Below are 20952 nucleotides of genomic sequence, written 5' to 3'. Positions count from 1 at the left end.
TGAGTGAACTCTGGGAGATGGTGATGGACAGGGAGGCCTGGCGTGCTGTGTGTGATTCATGGGGTCACAAAGAGTCAGACATGACTGAGTGACTGAACTGAACTGAACTAAAGATTTATCTTATATTATCTTAGGTTAATAGTTGCTAAATCTATTACATCTACATATGTTGAAAATCCCACTGGACATTGTTATACATTTTATTGTCAACATGTGTACTAACACCACTTGGGAAGCACCACAATATGATTATACTAGTTTACATTTATCATATACAATTGTCAGATAGGGGAAGCTGTATCTGGTGAGGCTCAGGTGATCTGCAGCAGGATCTCCATTTCCATGAGGAAGGTGTCACTGGGCATGTTCCCCAATGATCTTGAAGAAGAGATGCCTAGGCATTTCAAGCTGATAAACTGCAGGGCTGGGGGCACCACAGCAGTTTTTCAAAGATACCCAGTTGTTCCAGATACTTCTACTTGGTGTCGGTCTCAAGAATGACATAATCTTTCACAGAACCTCTTGGAAATTGGGCAGACCCTTGATAGCTGGGTTAAACGCACTGTGGCTTGCAGGCTTCCCAGCTTTGACTTACTCATCTACTTCATTTTGAGCACCACCTCAGCCAGAATTCTGTCAAAGATGGAGTCAACCCCAGTGCTATGGTTATGGCTCAGATGATTGTATAAACCTGTGGCCAGAAGGATGTCAACCTGTACAGAAACCAAACGGTTAGAGAAGGAGGCAATCACCAATCCACTGCACCCAGCCCAGAACAGAATAACCTAGTCCTCCAAAGTGAGGTCAGAGAAGTGGGAAAAGTACTTGGCTCATTCAAAGAGAGTGCAAAGCTGCTTACTGGCTTTTTTTCCCCAACACAGCACATTTATGTTGCCTTTAAAACATCGCAAATATGAACCATCCAGCAGCTTGCCGTTTTGGTAGCTGGACAACTTGTCTTAATCATCAGTCTGCTGAACTTCCTTTTTTAGAAACATAAAAAACATCCAAAAATTCTCTGATAACTGTGTCTTTAACTGCTAGGGCTTGCTGAATCAAAGCAGCTAGATTTGATACAAGATCAGTGTTGTTACCTTCAGGAATTAACTTTTTTTTCTGATGCTTAAGATACTGAACAAGAAACACCTGGCCTCTTCCGAACTCTGTGGATGTATTTTTCGCCCAAGAAATTTCAAATTTCAACAAGAGACCTATTCTTTTGAATAATGATGCCAATGGGGAAGTGAGTTAAGTGCAGATCTCATCTTGAAACAGAAACCCAGCATAACACCTTTAATCATGTTTTGTGCATGACTTCAGATAGTGCCAAAGGTAGCCAGTTCCTTTCTATTTCTCCACAGTTTGTCAGCTCAGAGCCGCTTCTTTTTCTTTTGAAGGAGACTTTTGTATTCTGTCCAAAGATTTAGTTGTAAGCAGAAGACGCTGCAGTGACTTTATGCAGCCACAGCATATCTGTAACTATACAAGCCAAGTAAGAGTGACGTGGGAATGCAGTGATGAAAGTGTGGGATTCAGATATGGAAAAAAGCGGGGTCTATTCAACATGAAAATCCTTACTGAAAAAAATGAAATTTGTGACCCTAACTCACAGCATACATAGAAAATATTGCCACATTGTGTGTGTGCTTAGTCGCTTAGTCAGATTTGACTCTTTGAAACCCCATGGACTGAAGTCAGCTGGGTTTCTCTGTCCATGGGATCTTTCTAGGCAAGAATACTGGAGTGGGTTGCCATTTCCTCCTCCAGGGGATCTTCCTGATTCAGGGATTGAATCATCTCCTGTGTCTCCTGCATTGCAAGCGGATTCTTTACCCGCTGAGCCATTGGGGAAGCCGATAATACTGTAAGCAATAAAAATTTTTTAAATATATACAATCTTTATAATCATAAAGTATAAAATATTTTAAAGACAAGATGCAAAAGTAAAAATTATAAATGAGAAAAAGCAATAAATTACTACATGATAAAAAAAGGTATCTAACTTGAATTTATGAGCCATTGCCTCATTGAACAGCATAGATGGACTTTACAACATAATACTGAACAAAAGAAACAAAACACTATCCATGAAATAATTCTTTTTATACAAAATTCAAAAACAGACAAAGTGATACAGTTTGTAAGAAGACAGGGAAGTGGTTATTTTTCAAAACACATATTGACTTAAAGGGGAAATGAAAGCTTCTTGGGTGCTAGTAAAGTTCTGTTTCTCAATCTGGGAATTGTTATATTTTCATTTTTGTATTTGTTTTGTTTTATTGTGTATGTATGAAAATTCATCAAACTGGTCACTTATTTGTTGTTTCCTATCTGAACTTACACTTTAATAAATATTAAAATGAAAAGTAAGTAAGTAATACATGCAAGTTTTAGGATAATTAAAATATTAAGAGGCATTGGATGGTAATTAGAAGCACAAAAGATGATGCATTGCTATTGACAAAGTTCCAGTTAAGTTGGATTGAAGATTGAAGGATGTTCATCTTATTGTTTATTTTTACCATGTGGACATACATGTATCAACTATTTATACAACTATTACAAAATAATTAATAATCATGTTATTGCATAAAAGTGACATAATAAATAGGAGAAAGAACCTCATGATTGACACAGCCTAGACTTTCAAAATATTTGTGAAATGACAAAACATGATTAATTCATTTCAATATGTCTTTTTACTGGCATGTTAATCATATATTATCATTGTATATTTTAATAAACACTGATATTACACTAAGCATTTTACAACTTTTTATTTGCCATTTCACACTAAATTCTAAACATCTATTTTAAATTTTTTATTGTTGCTACAGATATAATCATATGGGTGAGTCATATTTCATTTAATTTGCTTAAAAGGAAGAGCAAAATAATGATGCAATAAATTGAAAGCCTTCTATAATTGACCTAGAGGAACAGTGGTCTGAAATGCAAAAGTCCACTTGTATACAGATTTTTTCACTAAATATGTACCACATGTCCTCAGTTGGTGTGGAGTTTGTTGATCCCTAGTGCAGTATTATTCAAGGGTCAACAGTATATAGATGCTTAGACTGTCCCATTCATGCAAATATGCTCATGATATTAATTTCTAAGGATGAGAGTATGGTACAAAAAACCTCTAAAAATGTTTGCCTATTAGTAAATGACTCAAAGTGTGTAGAAATTGAGTCCACATTTCACCAACAGCATATAAAGAGATTCCGTTTCTCCATGCCAACAATAATTTTGTGTTTACTATCTCTGCTCATTCATATAAGATAGAGAAAGATAATTAGGATTATTATTTGCATAGAGAAAAACAGCTTTTTAATGTGAATGTTGGTGAATGTAATCATATATTTGGCATAGAGAAATACAGATATATGACAGGTAGATAGATGGATACGGGCAGTATTTCTTAAAGTTTATTTTTAATTCTTTATTAGTGAGGTTGATCATTTGTTTTATAATTCATTTTCTTTTTTACTCTCATTTATTTGGGATATTCCTTTTACCATTAATTTATTAGTGTTTCTTCTATGATAAAAAGAATGTGACTATTATCTCTTTTATTCATAGCACCTGACTTTGAATTTGTGTTCCATGTTCCAGAATTTTTGTGATGATTTTATTTCAACATAAGGCTCTTTTGAAATCTGTGTCATTGTTCTGCAATGAATATTCACTCATAATTTATTTAGTAACTGTATTTTTTGTTTAAGATTTTGAGTCAGCCATAATTATTTATGATGTAGAGACAGGAATCCAGCTTAATTTTATCTTCAAATGGCTAGCTAGCTAAAAATAAGAACTTAGTAAGACTTTAATTTCCAGTAGTTTCAAAGGTTTGACATATATTAAAGGTGTATGTTTTATATTGAGAACCTTCATTTTGAGATAGTTTAAACATATAATTGGCACCCCACTCCAGTACTCTTGCCTGGAAAATCCCATGGACAGAGGAGCCTGGTGGGCTGCAGTCCATGGGGTCGCTAAGAGTCGGACACGACTGAGTGACTTCCCTTTCACTTTTCACTTTCATGCATTGGAGAAGGAAATGGCAACCCACTCCAGTGTTCTTGCCTGGAGAATCCCAGGGATGGGGGAGCCTGGTGGGCTGCCATCTATGGGGTCGCACAGAGTCAGACACGACTGAAGCAACTTAGCAGCAGCAAACATATAATAATTATGCAATTCTTTTTTACTTTGTAGTTATAACAAAATTTAAACCATTTCTGGTAAAAAAAAAAAAAATTGAAACTATTTTGAAAAGTGTATGGTTGTATATCATTGCAGTCAATGCATTCTTCCATTTTTCCACCCTAAATCTTCCTGTACTTTGAAAGTCTTTACTTGTATATAAACAGTTTTGATGATAACACACAAACATTGAATGTTGGAAAGGGAACAACAGATTTATAATGAATTTTATAGGTGCTTAGGACACATCATTTTTTTTCAGCCTTATTTTTATGTTTACTTTTTATATGTAATATATCTATAAAGGAAATAAAACTCTTCAGCAACAAATTCTTACATATGCTTTTTCATCTGATACCAGAAAACAGTCTTGAATTCATTTTGTGGGATGTTTACATCAAATCTAGCCAACAACACATTTTTTTTTCTTTTTTTTAATTTAATTTAATTTTATTTTTTAACTTTACAATATTGTATTGGTTTTGCCATATCAAAATGAATCCACCACAGGTATACATGTGTTCCCCATCCTGAACCCCAGAATATTGGAAATAAAAGCAAAAATAGACAAATGGGACCTAATTAAACTTAAAAGCTTCTGCACAACAAAGGAAACTATAAGCAAGGTGAAAAGCCAACAACACATATTAACCAATGTAAAAATCATGCTGAAATCTTGTGTTCCTATTATGTAAAATTATTAGTTTCTTCTCATTTTCATGATAGTCAGTTTGGAACTAACTTGTATATTAGGAAATAGGGAAGGGAATGAAGATTATACAGTATGTATCAGTAAATGGGTTGAAAATGTTTTTTGAGTGAACCTTTCTTTGTAAATATGATTTGGGATTTCGAAAAGAGCATATTGCAAATGCCACCCAGTGCATTCAGCAAATGTTACCTTCTATCATAGAAGATAGGCTCCAAATGTGATTTGAGTAAAAATGAACATGAGGGAATAGCTTGTAAATGACACTTAAGCTTTTCAGTCTTGATTGATTTCAATACTGAATTTGAAAACAATATAGTTGCAGTTGTAAATAAAGTTTACTTCTACTTTTATATAACTGTTAAGTGTTTTCCTTCAACATTCAGGAAATTATTGCTTCTTCCACTAAAGTCTATATTTCACGTCTGTCTGTAATAGATTTTAAAACTTTGGATAAACAGATTTGAAATCCTAACTGATCCTGTGAGTATTCCTTGCATTTCATAAAATTATTTTTGAAGTGAAACTTCTTCAGGAATACTTTAGCAGGTGATTGGCCAGCCTTTTCTGGACCTATGTGCTTCTTAATATTGTTGCTTACTGCCCTTGCCATCAAAGATACAGAGATAGGAAAATCCTTTAAAGCTTTCTTTTACATTTGCTTTTCAGCTTCATTATAGAGTCTTTGTATTGACAAAGGATCATATCTACAAAATCTATTCAATAACAAAGTTTTAAAATGACAATTCATATAAAAATAGGAATTTGGAGAATAACCAAAACAAAATATTCTAAGCCATATTCTTTACACCCAGCATAAAATCACATCCATCTCCACAGACCATCCTCATTTATGATTTTTCATTCACATTCTGCTATCACAGAACTCATTTAGAGAGAACAAAATGTGATTACTATTTTTTAAATTGCACTAAGAATTAGGATAACTCATAAACTTTGGATTACTCTAACTTCTAGTAATGAATCAATGATATAAGCCCTCCAATGGAAATTAAATTAAGATCAAGGTCTTGTTTAGTCACTAGTATTAATGGTTCAGTCATGTCTGACTCTTTATGACCCCATGGACTGTAGCCCACCAGTTTCCTCTGTTCACGGGATTCTCCAGGCAAGAATACAGGAGTGGACTGCCATTCCCTTCTCCAGAGGGTCTTCCTGACCCAGGGATTGAACTTGGGTCTCCTGCATTGCAGGCAGATTCTTTACCATCTGAGCTATAGGGGAGTCCCCTTTAGTCACTAAATTGTATCCAACTTTTTGTGACCTCATGGCTTGCAGGCTCCTCTGTCCACAGGATTTCCCAAGCAAGAATACTGAAGTGGGTTCCCATTTCCTTTTCCAGGGGATCTTCCCTGAGCCAGTGATTGAAACTGCATCTCCTGCATTGCAGACAGATTCCTTAACATTGAGCCACCCAGGAGACCCCAAGGACAACATTTCAAGAGTCACATCATGCAAGGTGCTATATAACAGACGATTTGGTAGTGGCCCAAGGAAAAGAAATGCAAAAAAGCAAAATGGCTGTCTGAGGAGGCCTTAGAACTAACTGTGAAAAAAAGAGAAGCTAAAAGCAAAGGAGAAAAGGAAAGATATAAGCATCTGAATGCAGAGTTCCAAAGAATAGCAAGGAGAGATAAGAAAGCCTTCCTCAGTGATCAATGCAAAGAAATAGAGGAAAACAACAGAATGGGAAAGACAAGAAATCTCTTCAAGAAAATTAGATATACCAAGGGAACATTTCATGCAAAGATGGGCTCGATAAAGGAAAGAAATGGTAGGGACCTAATAGAAGCAGAAGATATTAAGAAGAGGTGGCAAGAATACACAGAAGAACTGTACAAAAAAGATCTTCATGCCCAAGATAATCACAATGGTGTGATCACTCACCTAGAGCCAGACATCATGGAATGTGAAGTCAAGTGGGCTTAGAAAGCATCACTACAAACAAAGCTAGTGGAGGTGATGGAATTCCAGTTAAGCTATTCCAAACCCTGAAAGATGATGCTGTGAAAGTGCTGCACTCAATATGCCAGCAAATTTGGAAAACTCAGCAGTGGCCACAGGACTGGAAAAGGTCAGTTTTCATTCCAATCCCAAAGAAAGGCAATGCCAAAGAATGCTCAAACTACCACACAATTGCACTCATCTCACACACTAGTAAAGTAATGCTCAAAATTCTCCAAGCCAGGCTTCAGCAAAACGTGAACTGTGAACTTCCAGATGTTCAAGCTGGTTTTAGAAAAAGCAGAGGAACCAGAGATCAAATTGCCAACATCCACTGGATCATTGAAAAAGCAAGAGAGTTCCAGAAAAACATTTGCTACTGCTGCTGCTAAGTCACTTCAGTTGTGTCCGACTCTGTACGACCCCATAGAGGGCAGCCCTCCAGGCTCCCCCATCCCTGGGATTCTCCAGGCAAGAACACTGGAATGGGTTGCCATTTCCTTCTCCAGAAAAACATCTATTTCTGCTTTATTGACTATGCCAAAGCCTTTGACTGTGTGGATCACAATAAACTGTGGAAAATTCTGAAAGAGATGGGAATACCAGACCACCTGATCTGCCTCTTGAGAAACCTGTACGCAGGTCAGGAAGCAACACTTAGAACTGAACATGGAACAACAGACTGGTTTCAAATAGGAAAAGGAGTACGTCAAGGCTATATATTGTCACCCTGCTTATTTAACTTCTATGCAGAGTACATCATGAGAAACGCTGGGCTGGAAGAAGTACAAGCTGGAATCAAGATTTCTGGAAGAAATACCAATAACCTCAGATATGCAGATGACACCACCCTTATGGCAGAAAGTGAAGAAGAACAAAAAGCCTCTTGATGAAAGTGAAAGAAGAGAGTGAAAAAGTTGGCTTAAAGCTCAACATTCAGAAAGCTAAGATCATGGCATCCAGTCCCATCACTTCATGGGAAATAGATGGGGAAACAGGGGAAACAGTGTCAGACTTTATTTTTTGGGCTCAAAATCACTGCAGATGGTGATTGCAGCCATGAAATTAAAAGACACTTACTCCTTGGAAGGAAAGTTACGGCCAACCTAGATAGTATATTGAAAAGCAGAGACATTATTTTGCCAGCAAATGTCCGTCTAGTCAAGGCTATGGTTTTTCCAGTGGTCATGTATGGATGGAGAGTTGGACTGTGAAGAAAGCTGAGCACCGAAGAATTGATGCTTTTGAACTGTGGTGTTGGAGAAGACTCTTGAGAGTCCCTTGGACTGCAAGGAGATCCAACCAGTCCATCCTAAAAGAGATCAGTCCTAGGTGTTCATTGGAAGGACTGATGCTGAAGCTGAAACTCCAGTACTTTGGCCACCTCATGTGAAGAGTTGATTCATTGGAAAAGACCCTGATGCTGGAAGGGATTGGGGGCAGGAGGAGAAGGGGAGGACAGAGGATGAGATGGCTGGATGGCATCACTGACTCAATGGACAGGAGTTTGAGTGAACTCCAGGTGTTGTTGATGAACAGGGAGGCCCAGCGTGCTATGACTCATGGGTCGCAAAGAGTTGGACACAACTGAGGGACTGAACTTAGTTAAGGATACCACTCAAGGGACACAACTGGTAAGCTTAATATGGCACATCTCAGAAAAATCTTTAAGCATCTTATATAACTAAACCACCATAATCCTATTTTTAATAATTGATTACAGTTGGTTAGGGGTTGTTTTCAGGCCCTTGAGGCTGCTCTAGTCTCTAACAAATGGCCCCTTCCACCTTTAAAACCAGGAAAGATGAGTGAAATCTTTCTTTTGTTGTTTTGTTTTGAGTATCTTTGACTTCCTATTTTTCTACTAGCTTAGAAGTATGTTTACTTCAGAAGTGTTCATATAGTTAGGTTATATCCACCAGGATTATTTGTATTTTGATTATCTTAGTGGCAACTGATCAGAAACCTGAACTACACCTGCAAGATCCATTTTAGTCTGTAATGATGTCATCATGGGCAAGACGTCTTTCCCTGTACTTATGGAAATGGGGAATAAAAAGAAATATACTGAGGGACAATTTTATAACTTGCCAACCATAGGAGTTGATTTTCTATCCCCTACCTATCATAAAGAGGCAATGCTCTAATTATACTACTAAAGTAATATCAGTGTACTTAAGCCAGGGATAGGTCTTCAATCCTCTATACAGCAGAAGCAGGCAATGCTCTAATTCACCTACTAGACTACTTTCATGAAGGCCCAGCAAGGAGCCCCCTACTACAGTCAGCAGCAATAATGCTTAACAAGGCAGTAGAAGGTGAGTTAGTTAGCATTCCACTTGCTATGTCTTTGTATCAACAGGACCTAGTGAGGAGCCGAGGCTTCACTCTCATCTAACAAGACTGAATGAAGTGTATGATGCAAGGCTACTCAGCACTCTGGTCTTCCTCACCTCACCTTGGTGTCAGTAAGAATCAGTGGGGACTGGAACCCTCACCCTCATCTAACTATAATATATCCTAAACAGGACAACTGCTTGAAAAAAAGATTATATAGAATACAGAGTCTCATAACATAATACCCAAAATAGCCACAGGACAATAAAAAAAAATTTCTGTTTTGCAAATAATCTCTCTTTTACAAATGAACAACTTGTATAAAGTACAATCATAAAGAGACATCAATATTGAGAATATCAACTACATCGACACTGTGGTTACCTGAAAAGGATTTTAAAGTAGTTGTCATTAAAATGCTTCAGTGACCAACTATGAACACTCTTGAAAGAAGTGAAAAAAAAAAAATAGAAAATCTCTGTTAAGGGAATTGAGATAGCAAAAAGAAATAAAATAAATTATAGATCTGAAAAATACAGTAACCAGAGGGAGCTTGGGGAAGACATCTCAAAGCATGGGCTCAATAGCAAAATGAGATGACAGAGAAAAGAATCAGTGAACTCAAAGACATATCAATAGACATTACCTGATCTGAACTAGACCATTCAAGCATGACCTAAATCAAATCTCTTATGATTATACAATGGAAGGGACAAACATATTCAAGGGATTATATCTGATATAGAGAGTGCCTGAAGAACTATGGCTGGAAGTTTGTGACATTGTATAGGAAGCACTGATCAAGACCATTCCCAAGAAAAATAAATGCAAAAAGGCAAAATGGTTGTCTGAGGAGGCCTTACTAATAACTGAGAAAAGAAGACAAGTGAGAGGCAAAGGAGAAAAGGGAAGATATACCCATCTGAATGCAGAGTTCCAAAGAATAGCACAGAGAGATAAGAAAGACTTCCTCAGTGATCAGTACAAAGAAATAGAGGAAAACAATAGAATGGGAAAGACTAGAGATCTCTTCAAGAAAATTAGATACTAAGGGAGTATTTCATGCAAAGCTGGGCACACTAAAGGACAGAAATGGTTTGGACCTAACAGAAATACAAGATATTAAGAAGAGGTGGCAAGAAAACACAGAAGAACTATACAAAAAATATTTTTCATGACCCAGATAACCACGATGGTGTCATCACTCACCTAGAGACAGACATCCTGAAATGTGAAGTCAAGTGGGCCTTAGGAAACGTCACTGTCAACAAAGCTAGTAGAGGTGATGGAATTCCAGTTGAGCTATTTCAAATCCTAAAAGATGATGCTAAAAAGTGCTGCACTCAAAATGCCAGGAAACTTGGAAAACTCAGCAGTGGCCACAGGATTGGAAAAGATCAATTTTCATTCTAATCCCAAAGAATGTTCAAATACTGCACAATTGTTCTCATCTCACACACTAGCAAAGAAATGCTCAAAGTTTTCCAAGCCAGGTTTCAACAGTACATGAATTGAGAACTTCCAGATGATCAAGCTGGATTTAGAAAAGGCAGAGGAACCAGAGACCAAATTGCCAACATCTTTTTGGATCATCGAAAAAAGCAGGAGAGTTCCAGAAAAGCATCTACGTCTGCTTCATTGACTACAGCAAAGCCTTTGACTGTGAGGATCACAATAGAGTGTGGAAAATTCTTTAAGAGAAGGGAATACCAGACCACCTGACCTGCCTCCTGAAAAGTCTGTATGCAGGTCAAGAAGCAATAGTTAGTACCAGACATGGAAAAACAGATTGGTTCCCAATTGGGAAAGGAGCATGTCAAGGCTGTATATTGTCACCCTGCTTATTTAACTAATATGCAGAATACATCATGTGAAATGCTGGACTGGATGAAGCACAAGCAGGAATCAAGATTTCTGAGAGAAATATCAATAACTTTAGATATGAAGATGAGAGAAAGCAACCAACTTTATGGCAGAAAGCAAAGAGGAACTGAAGAGCCTCTTGATGAAAGTGAAAGAGGAGAGTGAAAAAGCTGGCTTATAACTCAACATTCAAAAAACAAAGATCATGGCATCCAGTCCCATCACTTCATGGCAAATAGATGGGGTAACAATGGGAACAGTGACAGACTTTATTTTCTTGGGCTCTGAAATTGCAGCCGAGAAATTAAAAGATGCTTGCTCCTTGGAAGAAAAGCTATGACCAACCTAGTCAGCATATTAAAAAGCAGAGACATTACTTTGCTGACCAAGGTCCATTTAGTCAAAGCTATGGTTTTTCCAGTAGTCTTGTATGGGTGTGAGAGTTGGACCATAAAGAAAGCTGAGCACTGAAAAATTGATGCTTTTGAACTGCGATGTTCAGTCCTGGGTGTTCTTTGGAAGGACTGATGTTGAAGCTGAAACTCCAATACTTTGGCTACCTGATACGAAGAGCTGACTCATTGGAAAAGACAGATACTGGGAAAGATTGAGGGCAGGAGGAGAAGGGGACAACAGAAGTTGAGATTGTTGGATGGCATCACCAACTCAATGGACATAATTTGAGCAAGTTCTGGGAGCTGGGAATGGACAGGGAAGCTTGGCTTGCTGCAGTCCATGGGGCCACAAAGAGTCGGACACGACTGAGTGACTAAACTGATACTGATACTGATCTGAGTAACCTGGTAAATAGAGAGATATTGATTTGAAAAAAAAAAAGAAGAAGAATGGAGTCTCAAAGACCCATAGAGTATACAGGACTATTTATCTAGCATTCATATCATTGGAACCCTAGAGAAGAGAAAGAGTATGTGAGGGTCATAAAAAAATTGGGTAGATCTCAAGTGAGTTTCCCCAGTGTCTCAGCAGTAAAGAATTTGCCTGCAATGCAGTCCACCTTGCTTCAACCACTGGATGGGGAAAATACCCTGGAGGAAGGCACAGCAACCCACTCCATTATTCTTGCCTGAAGAATCCTGTGGACAAAGGAGTCCAGGTGGTGGCAGAGTCAGAAATGACTGAAGGGAATGAGCACACACAAGTAAGTGAATAAAAGCCTATCTCAGAATGTTAGATATTGTATCATTCCATTTATTTGACATTGCTGGCTAGAGAAATTATAGAGATAGACAATAGATTGCTGGTTTATGAAGCTTAGGAATGGAAGTGAGAGAAACTTTGAGTGAGTCTAGGAAAGGTTAGTCTGATGGACCTTGTGGTGGTGTAACAGTTCTGTATCTTGAGTATGGTGGTAGTTACATGAATCCATACATGTGGCAAAAAGGCACAGTACTGTATATAAAACACACACAGGCACACACACACACACACATGCACACACACACACAAGCAAGGGATTCTATGTAATATATACCAATGTTAATCTCCTGGTTTTGATGTTATACTATGGTCTTTCATGATATTACCACTGTGGAAACCTGGGTGAAGAATCTCCTTATGTCTTTTGTTTTCGTTTTTTGTGACCTACAGTGAATCTAGTGAAAGTGTTAGTCTCTCATCTATACTCATTTTTTAAAAGTTTAAAAAATTATTAAACAGATACTTTTTCATAAAATTTGGTCTACTCTGTCTCCCTCAGTTTCCCTGCTCTTTCAAATATTTTCATTTGGTCCGAATTATTTATCAGGACTTTGTCCTATAAAGCATCCTGAGAACCTATGTTGGCCCTTTTCCTTAGACAGCTAACAATAAGATATCCTACTTTTGCAATTTTCAATGCATAACTAAATTTTTGTGCTTTCTCTCTATCTGCTTAATAATGAATAGGATAATAATAACTAGATAAAAAAAAATGATGCTAGGAAAATACATTCCAGATGCCTGAGTCTACCTGTGTAACTACCTAAGGAGGACCCTGGATCTCTGGTGAAACAACATGGACCATTGCAATTGTCCCTAGATTTTAATAGGGCATTTGAGATTTCTAGAGTTGTCTCTTTATCCCATTGTTCATTTTTTAGTGATGCTTTCCTTACATTGTAAAAATTTTGAAAGGATTAACTATAAAATGTCTAATTGCATTTTAAAAGTCTGTATGTAGTTTTCATAGCATGCTATAACAAAAAAAAATAGGCAGGAATTAAAACTGACATTGTAAAATAGCTGCAGATTCTAATACCAAAGGAAATTAAAGGAGGAATATACGTCAAAAGAAAAGTAATTATGATCATTTAGAAGACAGGTTCAACTTAGTAATACAGAATCCATATTTAAGTTAACAATCTGTAGTCTCAAGATAAAATAAATGACATTCACAGACATGTTTGGGCTTCCCAGATGGCACTAGTGGTAAAAAGCCTGGCTGCCAAGGCAGGAGTAAGAGACACAGGTCCCTGAGTTGGGAAGGTCCCCAGGAGAAGGGCATGGCAACCCACTCTAGTATTTTTGCCTGGAGAATCCCATGGAACGAGGAACCTCCTGGGCTACAGTCCATAGGGTTGTACAGACTCAGACACGACTGAAGTGACTTAGCATGGGCACAGCACAGACGTGTTTAAGCAACTTTATAATCTAATTATAAAAATGCTTAGTTAGTAAACTTGGTCAATCCCTAAGTTTTAAATACTGACTTAAAAAATAAAATTATGTTTAAAATAAAAATTTTTAACATTTTTTATTTTGTACTAACAAGAGGAAACCTAAGGTAGTTTGGCAGATGTTCTTTCTCAAGTTAATATCTCAAGTAAAGTGGACCAACACAACACAAAGAAGTAAATGTTAGAAGTAAATGTTAAATTTGTTTGAAAGGTTTAAACATTCCCCTAGTAAATCGCCAAAGAATGTTGAAGGTTTTGTGACACAGTCTGTTGTATTTCATGACTGCATTTTTCCTTGTTTTAGGGTGAACATATTGGTGTCCTCAAGTTGTATTAAAGAGAAAATTGCAACCTAGAAAATATTAATGCTTCAGTACCACTTGACCCGAAACAAAGGCACAGGAACATCATAGAAGAATGAAACTTTTTTTATAAAGCTATCAACTAACTACTCAATTAGAAAGAATTAAAAAATAGAAGTTAACCATAAATTACTGCAGTAAAGAATAATTAACTTTTTAAATTTTCTGGTCAAATTTTATATATAAAAGAATAACTTTTTAATTTGTAGCCTATAAGAATATCACTGCATTTAGATTTGGGGGATATTTCATTATTCATCTTTTCATTGTCATGTTGAGTCATAATTACCAACAACTGATTAGTTAAATATCAAAATTAGATTACTTTTTAAATGATGCATTTTATTTATACCGGGTTTGGACACATAAAGTCTACCTTTCCAAGCAGTTCTAATTGACTAAATCCAGTCTTATACTTTAGTGAGTTTATAAATTCAAGAATCACCTGAACAAGTGTTCTGAGAAAGCACAGAAAGAAAACACCTGAGAGAAAAGGCTGTAAGGACAAAACAGGAAAAAAAATCATCCAAACTGTCAGCACCTAGAAAAATTGTTCAGTATTTTTGACAAGAAGGTCAATGGTGAATCCTCACCTTTTGCCTTTTGGACTTAAAAATATATACAGTCAGCAAGTTGGCAGTTCTTAGTGACTATGTAATTCAATGACGTACCGGGAGAAATCCAGTTTCTTGTCTGCTACACTGTGCTTTACAATTTCAAGAAATCTTGAGACACTTGAGCCTGACCTTCATATTCTTATTGTTACTGGACCAAGAAAAAAGGGAAGAAAAAATTTTGTTTGCTTCTTAAAATAATTAATGATTTTACAGTTACTTAGTAGGGATAAGGGACTTACAGAAATTCAGCTTATTCAGATATAGCATCATTTTTCTCTACATATAAATCTCTACTACCTTGAAATGTATTAGAAATATTAACCAAATATTTAACATAACAAATAAAAAAGCCCCCAAAATTGCAGGTTGCAATTTTGTAAAAAAAAAATCCATACTCTGACTATGCTGAAATCTCTACATATCTTTATTAATTAGGAAAAAAAATCTCAGAGAAAAGGCAGGATGAAGTGAGATGAAATGTTCTATAGATATGCTGTATAATATGGCAGCCAAGAATTATTGAACAAATAAAATATAACTATATTTCAAAATAAGCTGTGTTTAGCTGTAAATACATACTAGATTTTGAAGACAGTATGGAAAGAAGAATGTATAAAGCTCATTAATATGTTTGTAGTAATTAAATGATGAAATGATAATATTTTGAACAAATTGAGTTAAATAAAACATATTATTAAAATTAATTTCACTTTCTATCAAGCAACTATAAAATTGTAAACTACCTATGTTTAGATTTTGTAGTTCTTATTATGTTTCTATTAGGCTAGGATGCTCAGTAGAATACTCATAGTTCTTTCATTTACAGTTCCTTTTCTATAGTAAAAATCTATCTAAATTCAGTAATGAGCAGTCTTATCACCAGGGTGGGACTGCCAACTGACCAGGTAGTTATTGTTCTCCCAGCTTTGAGGACAAATGCTATCAGGTGGTCCTAGTGGTAAAGAACCTGCCTGCCAATGCAGGAGACATAAGAGACATGGATTCAGTCCCTGACAGTGGAAGATCCCCTGGAGGAGGGCATGGCAACCCACTCCAGTATTCTTGCCTGGAGAATCATGGACAGAGGAGCCTGGTGGGCTACACTCCATCGGGTTGCAGGGAGTTGGACGTGACTGAAGCAACTTAACATACATGCCTAGCTAGCTCATGCTAATGGCATCTTCCCAATTACCATAACCTTGAAAAGAATAAGTCAGAATGTATGTTTCTATATTCCATTTTGCTATTCTATAAAGCTTTATTTTCTAACTTTACTTGCTTATTCATCTGTGTTTCCCCCTGTGAATTCCCAAGGATGAAGTATTTCTGTCTTTGCACTTTTTTGAGGTAAGATTTACAAGAAGTGAGATTGCACTTGCATAGGATAGATGTGAAATAAATATCAATACACATTAAATGTTCCCAAATCCCATCCCTATTTTATTTGGGATGTTATATATTTATTTCCTTATTGGATTATCTCTGCCTCCTCTCACTAGAAAGTTCTCTAAATGCAAGAATTTGGTTTAACTTAATAATTGCCATTATATATATCTACAGTTTAGAATATTGCCTGACAAAATGATATTCAAAAGTGCCTGATGGATGAATGAAAGCAGAGCCTTTGACAAGGACCAGAGAGAGTGAAGAGTCAGTTCAAGCTGTCAAGGCAAACACTTTTTTTTCTTTTTTCACCCCTTTCTGCACATAATGAGATTTTACTTTCCAAACCATCACAGTTAAGGAAATAGCCCTCCAACTTATCCTTATTAATAGGAGGGTGTTTTTTTTTTCTTTCTTTTCCAATTGTCAGCTGTCTGGCAGAACATCCTATTCCATATTTGCATATTTCAAGGAGCAGATTATAAATATCAGTTAAGGCAAAATACTTTCACAGATTATTTTGTTATTCTTGTGTGAATAGAGTTGTCTCAACTTTGATCTACCTCTGCACCATTTCAGGTCAGTCTTTAATTTCTTGAACAAAGAGAACTTCTTTTAAGGGACATTGATAATTATCAAACAAAGTATTCTTGAAAGTTTTCTTGGAAGTATTTTGAAACTGTCATCGGTATACTTAGGTGATTGGGAGGAAAAGCAAGGGAGCTAAACATTGTTTTTATCACCAGTAAGTGCATCTAGATCAAAATAAATAAGATATATTCATTTTCTAAATGTTTGTTAATGTATTTATTATAAATTTATAATATTAAAAATCTCACATTAATTGATAAAATAAGTTTTATTAATTTTCATCATATCATAGATTCTCTGAATTAGAGATCAAAATCATTTTAAAAGAGGGCAGAAAAATTAACAAAAGGGAAATTCAATCCTATGGAACTAAGACAATGTCTTTATTTTAGAAAGTAAAATTTCTTTGAAGTCCTAAAAGCTTCATGTTACCTATCAAACAAAGACAGAAATGTTCCCTAGTCACTTATATAAAAAAAGACAGTCTCGGACAGAAGATTAAACCCTAATATATAAGACCAAGAAAATTTCTAACAAAAGTGTCAGATGCAAAGGATCAAATCTTTATTCAACTCTGAATTGTCACTACGACTTACTCAAAATGCAGTGATTTAGAATTCAGTATTCATATTATTGTCCTTTTCTGGTAGCTCAGATGGTAAAGAATTTGTCTTCAATGTAGGACACCTGGGTTCGATCCCTGGGTTTAGAAGATCCCCCGAAGAAGGGAATGACAACCCACTCCAGTATTCTTGCCTGAAAAATTTCATGGACAGAGAAGCCTACAGGCTACAGTTCATGGGGACTCAAAGAGCCAAATACGACTGAATGACTAACACTTTCCTTTTCACTTTCTCACATCTGTACATGATTCCTGGAAAAAGCATAGCTTTGACTATATGGTCAAAGCTTTGTTGTCTCTTTGACAACAAAGAGACATCACTTTGTTGGCAAAGTGATGTCTCTGCTTTTTATTACTTTGTCTAGGTTTCTCATAGCTTTTCTTCAAAGGGGCAAGCATCTTTTAATTTTGAGGCTGCAGTCACAAAGTCACTAGTGATTTTGGAGCCCAAGAAAATAAAATTTGCCCCTGTCTCCACTTTTTCCCCATGTATTTGCCATGAAGTGATGGGCCTGGATGCTGTGATCTTCATTTTTTGAATGTTAAGTTTCAAGCCAGTTTTTTTCACTCTCCTCTTTCACCCTCATCAAGAGGTTCTTTAGATCCTCTTTACTTTCTGCCATTAGAGTAGTATCATCTGCATATCTGAGGTTGTTATTTCTCCCGGCTATCTGTATTTCAGCTTTCAATTCATCCAACCTGGCATTTCGCAGGCTGTATCTTGCATAGAAGTTTAATAAGCAGGAAAAACAGTATAGAGCCTTGTCATTTCCTTTCCCAATTTTGAACCAGTCAGTTGTTCCATGTCTGGTTCTAACTGTTGCTTCTTGACCAGCATATAGGTTTCTCGGGAGACAGGTAAGGTGGTTTTATAATCCCATCTCTTTAAGAATTTTCCAGTTTGTTGTAACCCACACACAGGTATTAGCATAAACCATGAAGCGAAAGCAGATGTTTTTCTGGAATTCCCTTGCTTTCTCTATGATCCAACAAATGTTGGCAATTTCATCTCTGCTTCCTCTACATCTTGGAAACCCAGCTTGTACATTTGGAAGTTCTCAGTTCCAATACTACTGAGGCCTAACTTGAAACATTTTGAGCCTAACCTTGTTAGCAAGTGAAAGGAGCACAATTTTATGGTAGTTTGAACATTCTTTAGCATTTCTGTTCTTTGGGATTGGAATAAAAACTAACCTTTTCCAGTCTTGTGCTTCTGTGGAGTTTTCCAAATTTGTTGGCATATTGACTACAGTACTTTAACAGCATCATCTTTTAGTATTTTAAATAGCTCAGCTGGAACTCTATCGCCTCCACTAGCTATTTTCTAGTAATGTTTCCCACTTGACCTCACACTCCAGGATGTCTGACTCTACATAAGTAACCACACCATCATGGTTATTCACATCATTAAGACCACTTTTGTATAGTTCTGTGTATTCTTGTCATCTCTTGTTTATCTCTTCTGTTTCTGTCAGGTCCTTGCCATTTCTGCCCTTTTTCGTGCCCATCTTCTCAGGAAATATTCCTTGATATCTTCAGTTTTCTTGAAGACATCTTTAGTCTTACCCTTTCTGTTGTTTTTCTCTATTTCATTATATTGTTCATATAAGAAGGCATTCTTATTTTTCTTTGCTATTCTCTGGAACACTGCATTCAGTTGGAGGAGGAAATGGCAACTCACTCCAGTATTCTTGCCTAGAGAATCACATAAACAGTATGAAAAGGCAAAAATCTATGACACCAGAAGATGAGCCCCTCCAGATCAGAAAATGTTGAATATGCTACTGGGAAAGAGTAGATAGCAATTATGAATAGCTCTAGAAAGATTGAAGTGACTGAGCCAAAGTAGAAATGACACTCAGTTGTGGATGTGTCTGTTGGTGACAGTAAAGTCCAATGCTGTAAAGCACTATATTGCATAGGAATCTGGAATGTTAGGTCTATGAATTAAGGTAAATTGGATGTGGTTAAGCAGGAGATGGCAAGATTGAAAATCTATATTTTAGGCATCTGTGAACTAAAATGAACAGAAATGGGTGAATTAGTTCAGATGACCATTATATCTAATATTGTGGGCAAGAATCCCTTAAAAGGAAAATAGTAGTCCTCATTGTCAACAGAAGATTCTGAAATGCAGTACTTGGGTGCAATTTCAACAATGACAAAGTGATCTCATTTCCAAGACAAACCATTCAGCATCACAGTGATCCAAGTCTATACTCCAACTACTGATGCTGAATAAGCTGAAGTTGAGCAGTTCTATGAAGACCTACAATACTTCATATTGTGTGGCATTTCATGTGTGTATGTGTGTGAAAGTCGCTCAGTCATGTCCGACTCTTTGTGACCCCATGGACTATAGAGTTCATGGAATTCTCCAGGCCAGAATATAGGAGTGGATAGCTGTTCCCTTCTCCAGGGAATCTTCCCAACCCAGGGATAGAATCCGGGTCTCCCATATTTCAGACAGATTCTTTACCAGCTGAGCCACCAGAAAACCCACACCTTCTAACACAAAAGATTTCTTTTTCATGATATGAAATTGGAATACAAAAGTAGGAAATCAAAAGATACCAGGAGTAACAAGTAAGTTTGGCCTTGGTGTACAAAATGATGCAGAGCAAAGGCTAACAGAGTTTTGTCAAGAGAACACACTGTTCATAGCAAACTCCCTCTTCCAACAACATAAGACACGCCTTTACACATGGACATCACCAGATTGTCAATACTGAAATCAAGTTGATTATGTTCTTTGCAGTCAAAGATGGAGAAGCTCTATCGAGTCAGTAAAAACAAGACCTGGAGCTGACTGTGGCTCAGATAATGAGCTCATTATTGCAAAATTCAGGCTTAAATTAGAGAAAGTGGAGAAACCATAAGCCACTAAGATATGACCTAAATCAAATCCCTTCCTATTATACAGTGGAGGTTACAGATTCAAAGGATTAGATCTGCTACACAGAGTGCCTGCAGAACTATCGACTGAGGTTTGTAACATTGTACCAGAGGCAGTGACCAAAATCATCCCAAAGATAAAGAATTACAAGAAAGCAAAATGGTTGTCTGAGGAGGCTTTACAAATAGCTGAGGAAAGAAGAGAAGTGAAAGGCAAGGGAGAAAAGGAAATATATACCCAACTGTATGATGACTTTTTAGAGAGAACCAATATGGCACAATCCATGAAAGAAATAACTGACAAACTGTATGTCATTAAAAGTAAAAACTTTTGCTCTAAAGACAATGTCAAGAGAATAGGAAGACAAGCCACAGACAGAAATATTCATAAAAGACTCATCTTAAAAAGGAATATTTTCCAAAATATGCAAAGAACTTTAAAACTCAACAGTAAGAAACAAACAATCCAATTAGAAAATGGTCCAAAGACCTTAAACAGATGTTTCAACAAAAATATACAGATGGCAAATAAGCATATGAAAATATGCTTCATATCATTTCTCATCAGGAAAATGCTAACTTAAACAATAACAAAATGCCATTAGATACTTTTTAGAATGGCCAAAATATGAAACATTGACAACACTAAATTCTGGGGAAGATGTGAATTAATAGTAACTCTCATTTATTGCTGGCAGGAAAGCAAAATTTGGAGGACAATTTGATA

At 36.5% G+C, this 20952-nt stretch overlaps 1 pseudogene; it reads right to left on the bottom strand.

Moving 5' to 3' along the window:
• Positions 1-311: 311 nt before the first annotated feature.
• The window catches only part of LOC112447016 (retinoic acid receptor RXR-gamma-like), an 88578-nt pseudogene continuing 67937 nt past the window's right edge, over positions 312-20952 (bottom strand).

Source organism: Bos taurus, chromosome 6 (genome assembly GCF_002263795.3).
Source record: "Bos taurus isolate L1 Dominette 01449 registration number 42190680 breed Hereford chromosome 6, ARS-UCD2.0, whole genome shotgun sequence".
Classification (NCBI taxonomy): domain Eukaryota; kingdom Metazoa; phylum Chordata; class Mammalia; order Artiodactyla; family Bovidae; genus Bos; species Bos taurus.
Note: the sequence above shows the minus strand (reverse complement) of the source record. Positions and strands in the feature narration are given on the sequence as shown.